The following is a 7,388-nucleotide window of genomic DNA, read 5'->3' as shown; positions in this document are numbered from 1 at the left end:
TGTTTGTTTGTAAGTCTACAGTTAGGCTAGCACACAGAAATGTTATGTATGGTGTGCATACAATAGGTAATGTGCTTACAAACGCACTGCATAGCAACTTTGAGAGAAAACACATTATCACTTGTGAGTGTTCTGCGTGAAATGGTCCCATTTATCACAGATACAGAGTGACTGCATGGAGGGTCATTTATTCTAGCCTCCTGTACAATATTTTGAGCTTGCAATATGCCTCGTGGTGACAAGTCTTGCGGCCGTTCTACATTGAAGAACAGTCTCATTCAAACCAAAGTTCCAGTGCACAGGCGAGGATGATGATGCCTTTTTGTAGCTCCATTCCAATGTCCTAAGGCGAGCCATCATAGATGAAGCCATTTCTTCATTGATCACTGTAGCCATCTGCTTCTTTTCTAGCTGCAAAATGATTTGTTGGAATTTAATGTCAGGAAAAGTACACGAAACATGACTAGCAGCGCTTCCCTGCATCATTCACTTTAATATTTCAAGATCACATGAAGAGCAGGTTAAAGAAAACAAGCACAGATAGTGCTTACTTCCAGGAAATCGTTATTTCTAAAGAATAAGGCATTTAATCTGCCACATCATGAATGTAGGAGAGACAGGCTACACAACTATATGAGGGCAATTCAGAAATTATTGCCTCCAAGCCCACTACTTTGCCAATATTACAGCAAACATTTTGAACTTTTTATCATTGATGCACTTATGCTTATGCTATCGAATGTCACTTGCCTCGCCTTCCTATCTCTTCTCGTTCCAGAGTAATCGAGCAATTCATGGCATCCAGTGGTAACGTCCAGTTGAAACAACAGGCTGTAATTGAATTTCTGACTGTGGAAGGTTGTGCGCATATCAACATTCATGGCCATTTGACTGCAGTTTACAGGAATGCCTGTGTTGACGTCAGCACTGTGCAGAGGTGGGCAAGGACTGTGAAAGACCAAAATCCTACCACATCAAATCTCCCGGATCAGCACCGAAATGGATGGCCCACAATGGCTTCTGATGAGGGTCATGAACATCAGCAGATGAGTTGACTCGGTGCAATCGCAGGATCAAGCAACACCAGATTGCAACACTCGCCATTTCCATTGCCTCAGTGAACCACATCATTAAAGACCTGCGTTACAAGAAGACTTGCGCTTGTTGGGTGTCACGGTAACTGACGACTGACATGAAAAAGTCGAAGCATAGCCAACAAGTTCAATTCTTGTAACCCAGGAGGTTTTCAATTATGTGGTTCTCTGAACCAATGGAAATAGCGAGTGTTGCTGCAATCTGGTGTTGCTTGATCCTACGATTGACCCGATTCAACTCGCCTGCCTGATGTTGATGATCCTCATAAGAAGCCATTGTGGGCTGTCCAGTTCGGTGCTGATCCTGGACATTTGATGCGGCTGGATTTTGATGTTTCTCAGTACTTGCCCACCTACGCACAGTGCTGATTTCAACACAGTCATCCCCGTAAACTGCTTTCAGATGGCAATGAATGTTGAAGGGCGCAGAACCATCCGCAGTGAGAAATTCAATTACAGCCCACTGTTTCAACCGGACATCACCACTGGATGCCATGCATTGCTCGATTACTTTGGAACGTGAAGAGATAGGAAGATGGGGCAAGTGACATTCTATAGCTTAAACATCAGTGCATTAATGATAAAGAGCCAAAATGTTTTCAGTACTACTGGTAAAGTAGTGGGTTGTGCATCAGTGCACAACCCACTTTTGTGCCTCAGTGCATAAAAGTACATTTTGTTAAAAAAGTAAGTGGAACAACAGTGCATTTTTCCGGCAAGTTTGATGGTGCATATCTCCAAACTGATGCCATTCTGGAAATCAATTCCAAGTAGATACACCTTGTAATCTCACTGGCTATGATTCGTAAATTACAATATGTGCCCCAGATATGTGGTGGCGCTGGCAAACACTCCCAGCGTTCTACTAGGAAGCATAAATACCCAAGAAAGTGATGGGGAAACGGCGCCCGCAGTTGCTCAATTGGTAAAGCATCTAACGCGTAATGCAAGGACGTGGGTTCGTTCCCCACCTGCAGCAAGCTGTTTTTTCATCCACTTTCATTTCCATTAATTTATCATTTCTTTATTTCATTTTTAATCACAAGTAATTTACCCTAACTTGTCCTTGGTGTCAGTGTTTGCTGGCTTCTTAGAATATGATTAATAAACATCGGGTTTCTTGGTTAAGCCCCTTTCTTTTCGGTTATATTAGCTATAATGTAATTCACTCGAAAGATAATAAATTTTTTTAATTAGTTTAATATGTTTCGATTTCTTGTGCTAGGTATATCTGCGTGTTTGAATATTCCTGCTCAAGGACTAGAATTATGCTATATGCAACAGGACTATATTTAAAAATTCCACAAGACTGAAAATCATCACCCTGCGTAAAAACAGTGTGAATTTAAAAACAAGCTTCAGTGAACCTTATTGAATCAGCAAATGGCCAGTGTAACTAGTCTGATCATCCTGGAAATCTTTTGTAGCTTATAAGCATAGCAAATTTCAATTCCACATTTAGGAGTGCAAATTTTTCTAGAAGTCAGCTTTTTCTTTTTAACAGCTAGCATCCCTGCCAGTTTGCTTAAACATAATGTTGCATGACTTCAACAGTACTGCACAATCACTTTTTTCTGCTCACAGTGTCTAGTGATGTGTCTTTAGCAGCTGAGATAATTAATGTTCATGCAGATAAACATCAGAAAACACTGCGACAACTGCCAAGAAAATGCAATCATGCGTTTTGTTTACAAAAGAGCATGTGCTCTACCTTCTGCCAGGTTTGTTTTCCGTGTCAGGCTAGAACGGAACTTGCACAAGAGGCACCTTTTGCATCCATGAAGATATTTTATGAGGTTATGGTGGCGTCGAAACATGACATCAACCATAACACTTTAAACTATTTTATGAAACAGGTATTTGTACAAAGATAGAAAAGGCACCAATTTTGAATTTATCACATTTGGTTTAGAGTACCATAGTATAAATGGCTCAACTAGTACAGGTACGCAAACGGGCTAGTTGGTATTGGTCGATGACGTTAGACAATGTGAGCTCGACAAAGGATGGAGAAAGAGGCGATAGCATTTGTTCCATTTCTCGCCACTTTTGACGTCCCTTGTACAAGTCTGCGCTGTCTGTCGAACATCATGGATCAACTAGTACAGCCTGAAAAAATGTCATGAAAGAAAACTTGACTTTCAACCTCGACAATTCTGCCTGTTAGGTATTATGGTTTCTTTAGAACTTATTTCTTTATACAAAGTCAGACCCATCAAGTAAAGCTTACTGAGAAAGAAATGAAGAACAACGTCAACACCTCTCAAGGCACATGCATCAAAGGAGTCAGAGCATCATACACATTACCTTTAGGTGCAAGAGTATTCTCTTTCTTAGGCAAACTGCATTTCTAGTTTCTTAAAGCCTATATATTTATTTGCCACAGCTATGGGAAAATCACGAGGTGGAAAAGATGTGTTGGTGCAATTTCAACTATTATGTACAACACCAAAAGGTAAAGCACAGGAAGCCTCACTGCTCCTCTGTCTAAATGACATTCAGTTTCATTTGTCATGTCCACTCCTATCCTGATGGCAGCAGAAACAGGAAGACAGCAGCGTGGTTCAGAAAGTAGATGAAGGAGCTGATATCCTAGCTGACATAAAGAGTAAAAAAAAGGGAGCTGGTCAGGCCATGTAGTGCAGACGTGAGACATCATTAACTAGCGCGAAAAAGACAACGGACGACAGCTAGAAGCACACAGGACAGAACTCTAGGCTTCAACTGAAATTTTGGCTACACAGAAACATAGGATTCAGGGGATGCGACCTCAACGCATGGAAGCAACATTTATCTTTCCTTTTCCCTGCCTGACACAGGAGGTATTGGAGCCAATCGATGGGCAGGTTTATTTCGAGATACGAACACTCTTTTTTGGCGAGAGCAAGGGAAGGGGTGCTTACACACTTATCACCCGCTTTTCGATGCAAAGTGCTTCGAATATTTTCATGTCGACCTGCACCTAGAGCCGCCTGGGCGGATGAGTGCTGTGAAACTGCTCAGTGCATGAGCACTTACAGCAATGATTGGCCAGATGGCCACCAGCCATGACAGTTGCCCTATCTTTGTTACCCCAAGCGGTCGTTTAAACACCGACCTGTTTGGCTTGAGGACACCTAGGGCAGCTTTGAGTGCCTTGGTGGCTGGTGGCCACATGGCCAATCATCGCCATACGTGCTCATGCACCGAGCAGTTTCAAAGCAATCGTGTGCTCAGGCAGCTCCAGAAGCAGGTACATAGGGAAATATACGAACCACTTTGCATCAAAAAAGTGGGGAAAAGGTGTGTAAGCACCCGTCTCTGGCTCTTACCAAGAATGTTCGTAAGTGAAATTAACCTGTTCATAAATTTGTTCCGATAGCTCCTGTGTTGTTTCTGTCCGTCGACATTCTGTTTCTGTGTAGCAAAAATTTCAGTTGAAGTCTAGACTTCTTTCTTATGTGCTTCTTGATGTTGTATTTTTCACGCTAGTTATTGATGTCTCAAGTCTGCAATGAGCACCAACTAGCCCAAGTGCTTTCTTCAACCATGTAATGCATAGGGCAGATAACCGGTGGCACATTCGAGTTACAGAATGGATGCCAAGAGAAGAGAAGGGTAGTCAAGGACGGTAGAGAAGTAGACTACGATGAAGTCAAAAAATTTTGCAGGCTTCACTTCGAATCAGCTAGCGCAAGACAGGGGTAATTGGAGCTCACTGGGGGAGGTCTTCATCCTCCGGTGAAAAAAATATGTACGCCAATTGTGACGAAAAAAGCATACCTGTCGGGTCAGACGTCTTCACTGTCTTTTCAGCAACGTGTAGGCCCAAGACAGCCAGTCAGTTCCCATGCAATTGCTTTATGCTGACTGCAACTGCATAGGCACAAGAAAACAACCCACCATTAATACCATTCGAGATTGACGACTCAATAAAAGAACCTCTCAAAACTGCAAATACAATTAAGCATTTACCAGCTTAATAAATACATATATAAAGGCCAAGAATAGTTACAATAACCATACACTTTATAACTAGACATTAAAATAAGGTAGTGAAGCGTACAATAACCGTAGGACGCTAAGTGCAATTCATTTCAGAAATACTGTTGACAACTGACAGGACGCCTTAGGCAGGGTTCAGTCACACAACAAGAAAACAAATAGTAGTAATAATAAGCACGCCTGCGTGAAACCAAGAAACGAGTACAAGGTCGAGAAAAAAATTGATTAGGCTCGGTGTGCTTATTTATACAAAAAGATAAATTTATAAACAAATAGCGCAACCACGCATTCATCCGCAACAGCACGACAGCTTCTATAACAAACGAGCACAACTTAAAGCGATTGATAAGTACATAGCCGGGACGGTCGTGGTTCTTTTGTTTTGCATTAGTTCTAGTCATGAAACCACAAGCATTGCAAGCTGCCTGCGCCATTACCTACCACGGGACCTCCGACAAAAAAATAAAATAATAACAATTGAGTGAAAGTACACAAGCGACATTTAATACGGTTGTCACACTGCACACTTTTGGCCGCGATCGATCCTGACTGGAATCGAATTTCTGGACGCGTTTGGCCTCGTTGCACAATCGGTGGACGGGAGCCAATCGCGGTCGAAAATTTCGATCCAGAACGCGCTCAATCGTGCTCGAAAGTGGCCGTGTGACACCGGTATAAGTCTGCGCCCATCTTTGGTAACAGAAAGAACCAATTAGTCAAACCAAAGTATTATTTCCCTGCCTGCGCCGAATACTGACGCGTAGCAGTACTTAATTCTCTACAACTCTAGTTGGACACGTGAACAATGAAACATTCATTTTTTTTTTCTTTTTCACATTCGGTGCCCATAGGCTACGCCTGGAGTACATATACTACACTCGCATCCAACACACCTTGCGCTGTCCTTTAAATAAATTACGCGAAAATTACTACCACAATGATGCAGCATAAAAAACGCGACGCTGAACGTGGCTACGTACGTACCTTTTATATGAGCAGTTCATGCGCCTCGCAAAAGGCCCTCGGTTTGAAGGCGGAGCGCTGTCACGATCTGTACTCTGGGCACGCCGTTTCGTTTACGTAGTGGATGGACCATGTTGACGATGCATTCCGCCGAAAAACAAAACGTCCACTTCATCACTGTTCAGGCCGAATGGAAGATGCTTTCTCCTTCGCCACGAATGACGGCCGTCGTAGGCGTAGTAAACACACTGTCACAAAGAAACACCGATGTCGTAGGCCGCTGGTGCCCTTCTTTCTCACGCATAATCGCGTCGCTTTCACTCCAGACGCTCACTTCGCGTCGATGAGCACAAAAGTACACGAAAACAACGAGGTGGTACAACCTAAACGCAGCAAAAGACAATCTAATTACTCACAACTTCAAGAATGTCACGGAGAACACACACATGTGCTCCCGGCGGCCCGCCGCGAGACGCAGAAAATGACGTAGCGGCGATAGCGGCGACACCTGTCGGGGGAAGTTATTTCAATTTCGGTTTCGTTTTGAAGGCATAAAAACAAATGTTCTTTTCAAATATGTGTGTGTATTACTTTCAAAGCTATTTATTTTACGCTACCTCTAAGCCATTTTCTGTGTTTACGGGTAGTTTCACTGGAAATTTATTTCCAGAAACATGGGCTGATATCAAATCAAATGGGGCAAAGGTGGGCTGGTAACTGCGTGTAAGTGAATTTATTTGTCGATGCTTTCTTTTTTGTTTGTTTGCTTGGACGTTCATTTGTAAAAAGACGTGGCCCTTCCTGATTGTATAAGATACAGAGGTACTTGCGAGTCTGTCTTTTCTTTTATGCACAGAGAAACAGAGAGAGAAAAAAAAGCGCTTTAATTGGCATTTTCAAGAAGTTCACAATGCTCATATTTCTGAACTGGAGTGCTCACTCAAATTTTAAATAGCTTGGATTAACGGCAGATATAAAAGTACTTGCATAATAGCTTTCTAAACGTATAGGCGACGCCACGAAATTTCACATGTGCAGAATTACACGAAAACCTTAAGTTTCCAAGTACGAAAAGTCTTTCTTTGCCTGCTGTCGTGAAAGTGCAACCGAAGCGAATCCAGATCTCGGGGGTTTTTTTTTCTTTGTTTTTATGAGCGGGTGAGCGAGTGGGGCCTATGACCGCTCAAAAGAAAGAACAAATATAACAACGATTCCCCTCTGGTGGACAGCACCGTGAGTTGTCGTTGTCATAATCTGATGTCGGTCTTTGTCTTACTGCAGTTGCTTATAATAGCAGTTTGGCGGGTAATGAGGAAGATATATTCAAAATCGAGGTATTTTGTGCAT

The 7,388-nt window shown here is 42.5% G+C and overlaps 1 long non-coding RNA gene across 1 annotated transcript; it reads right to left on the bottom strand.

Moving 5' to 3' along the window:
* Nucleotides 1-230: 230 nt before the first annotated feature.
* LOC135921553 (uncharacterized) lies at nt 231-6,434 on the bottom strand. Its single transcript, XR_010570557.2, has 3 exons — nt 6,063-6,434; nt 4,857-4,949; nt 231-411 (listed from the first exon to the last, which is right to left on the bottom strand). It is a non-coding gene; the product is annotated as an uncharacterized lncRNA (long non-coding RNA).
* Nucleotides 6,435-7,388: the final 954 nt, after the last annotated feature.

The sequence above is a fragment of the Dermacentor albipictus genome, chromosome 7 (assembly GCF_038994185.2).
Source record: "Dermacentor albipictus isolate Rhodes 1998 colony chromosome 7, USDA_Dalb.pri_finalv2, whole genome shotgun sequence".
Lineage (NCBI taxonomy): Eukaryota > Metazoa > Arthropoda > Arachnida > Ixodida > Ixodidae > Dermacentor > Dermacentor albipictus.
This window is presented reverse-complemented; position numbering and strand designations above follow the sequence as displayed.